This window comes from Notothenia rossii (genome assembly GCF_949606895.1).
Source record: "Notothenia rossii genome assembly, chromosome: 2".
Taxonomy (NCBI): domain Eukaryota; kingdom Metazoa; phylum Chordata; class Actinopteri; order Perciformes; family Nototheniidae; genus Notothenia; species Notothenia rossii.
The window spans coordinates 9,925,735-9,928,462 of record NC_136904.1 but is presented as its reverse complement, the minus strand read 5'-3'; the positions used below and the strand labels follow the sequence as shown (position 1 = coordinate 9,928,462).

General features: G+C 37.5%; 1 long non-coding RNA gene across 1 annotated transcript; it reads left to right on the top strand.

The window, feature by feature from the left end:
* The first annotated feature begins 820 nt into the window (after nt 1-820).
* On the top strand, nt 821-1,736 carry LOC307030380. The gene is made up of 2 exons (XR_013805641.1): nt 821-988; nt 1,603-1,736. It is a non-coding gene; the product is annotated as an uncharacterized lncRNA (long non-coding RNA).
* The last annotated feature ends 992 nt before the right edge of the window (nt 1,737-2,728 follow it).

The following is a 2,728-nucleotide window of genomic DNA, read 5'->3' as shown; positions in this document are numbered from 1 at the left end:
TTTGTAAATGTTGTGAGGATGTAGCTTATTCATGTCTATAGGAAAGTTCACATCTTGTTCTGTTGGACGTTCCAACACACTGTCTTTAAAAAAAAAGAAAACAGCCTATGAAAATGATTTGCTTGCAGAAATATTAATTAATGAACAATAAGTAATTATTTTTGTGGTCAGTGTATTGTATAATGCATTTCTGCAGAGTTTCTGGATGGTGTTTTAGCAGTTCAGGCCAACTGAAAGTGCCAAACATTGGATGCCCGCCATTGGCCGCTGATGAGCAAGTTGCAGTGACTCAAATAATCAGAGCTTGCATATGACACCAGCATAGCAGATATGCTTTTATAGTAAATACAAGTGCTTTTAAATAGATTTTAGGGAACCTTGTGTGTTAAAACTCAGAGAACCAGATTTGGATCTCTGTCGAAGCACTGTTGGCTATTGTATGACCAACGGTGGAAGATTTAAACAGATCCACAATAGTAAAAGTTCAGTTTTAGTATAAAAAAATATGTGTTTATGACCAGTGCAATTGAGAATTGGACTGTTTGATGCGTTATAGTATTGCTTGCATTTTAATCCTGCAGTTGGTTGAGCAATTTCCAAATACTCAGATCATGGTTTGATATCTTAATCTAAAAGTAAATTGGAATATTACCCAAAAAACTAATTGGGGTAGAATGTACTAAATGTTCTTGTTACATTTAGTGGAGTTGTATATTGTACAAAGAACCATACCAGTTACAAAAGTAAAGTACATCATATATTTACATATTTTTATTTCTGAATGTTACACGTTGAATTTCACACTACATGTTCAACCCAGCGCCGTATAGACTGAGAGTTACGTCATCTCCGTTCACTCCAATGGACCACTTTTTTTACAGCAATGGCGGATCGTGGAGCCTCTCAATCGTTCCCCGGAAGTTAGCGCCAAGGCTAGCAGAGCTGTAGAGTTGCAGCATAATAGACCGTTCGTGACGGACTTTTAAAGGTAAGAAGAAGCTTAAAGATTTATATTGCGGATATTATCAGTACATCTGATTCAAATTAACATGTGTATTAAAGGATGTCAGTGGATTATCCCTAAATTAGTAGATTTAGGGAACGTTTACAGATAACAGATAAAGCTAGGATAACGGATCAAGTTAGCAACACACGTTGAACAGCCTTTTAATTGTAAATTCTGTTCTCTTAATGTCATTTCGTCCAACGTTGTTGAATTAGAGAAGAGGCGCTTCTAAACGGGATTGTATGCGGGGGTGGAGGGAGTTACATATTAGATAAATATAACTTTGGTGCGTGTAAGAGTGAGTGTTTTTAGCAGAGCCATATTGTGTCCTTGTGATTATGTTGATTATTACCTGTCTGTATAATGTTGCAGCTCAGCTGATTTTGGATTGATGGAAAATGATGAAATTCATATCACATCTGTTACTGATGCCATTTGTCATACTTTGTTAAACTCACAAATAATAAAGTTCCATAACTTCAGTTGGGAACAAAGACCACACCTTATCTCCCCAAGGCAATTTACCATCCAATAGGTGTGCTATATAGGTGTGCATAAGCATAACCCTTTCTCCTGTCTGTTACTCCCTCTTTCAGCACAAGAACCAGAGGGGGATTCAATGGAGCCTGAATACCTGCACTGAGACCCTCACCCTGCACCCTGAGTCTCAACTCTCAGTGTTTTTCAAGCCTTTCCCTGTTTTTTTGTATTAAACAAAACATTAAGCTTTCCCAATGGTGTGGTTTTCGTTTTGTGAAAAAGTGCAAATGCAGTGTTTGTATATAATAACCTCACATATTTTTTTGCTGTTGGTCCTGAAATTGCTCCTGCTGACTTGAGCCAGCCATTTTTTCCTCCGCTCTGTGTCAGTGGGGAAGCCGTACATTCGTACTTCTTTCTCGGAGCGATTTGAGCATCCCCAGGCAGCACAGCAAACCATGGTGGCGACTAGGAGGCAGCACAGCAAACCAGGACAACACGGAGGAAAAGGCACAGACAAACTGCATGATATGCTATTCAATGTTTATTGAATTCCATGTATTTGCAATGGATGTTCCTAAAACAACACATTTAACATCATCATCATCATCATGCTGCTGCTGCTGCTGCTAGTCCTTTGATAGTCACCTTTCGGTCTCCTGTCCTTTCTGAAAGCCATAAAGATGACATTAGTCATTTAGATAACTTGTGTCCTCAATTACCATGGGATTACTGAAACTACCATGCATTTAAGAAAATGGTAGAAATGAATCTAATCTGAATTTTGAAGCATTCCTTTAGATCCCCTCCCTCTAAATATATCAATAAACATTAGAAAGTGATGCTCCTGACTACCATACAAGTTTAAGAACATAATATTGGTTTTAAAGAATTCAAAGCTATAAACAGCAACAGGCTCTTTAACCAAGGCACTGTTAGCCTAACATGTAAACTAGTTGTTCACACTAATCCTAATATTATCACTTAATATTAGCAAATTCTATTTTATTTTTTAAAACATGTTGATGTAAATACATACACATATCGATTTGTTGTATAAATATTGCAAATCAAAACCTTTATTCACTAATAATTACCAAAAATCGTAGTTCTATCTCCTGTTATCAATGCATTCACATTGCCCGCCATGAACTTCCGGGGAACAATCCTCGTCTGCATGAACCACGTGACGATAACCGTTTTTGGACTTCCGCTGTCGTAACTCTTCTATCTATATGGCGC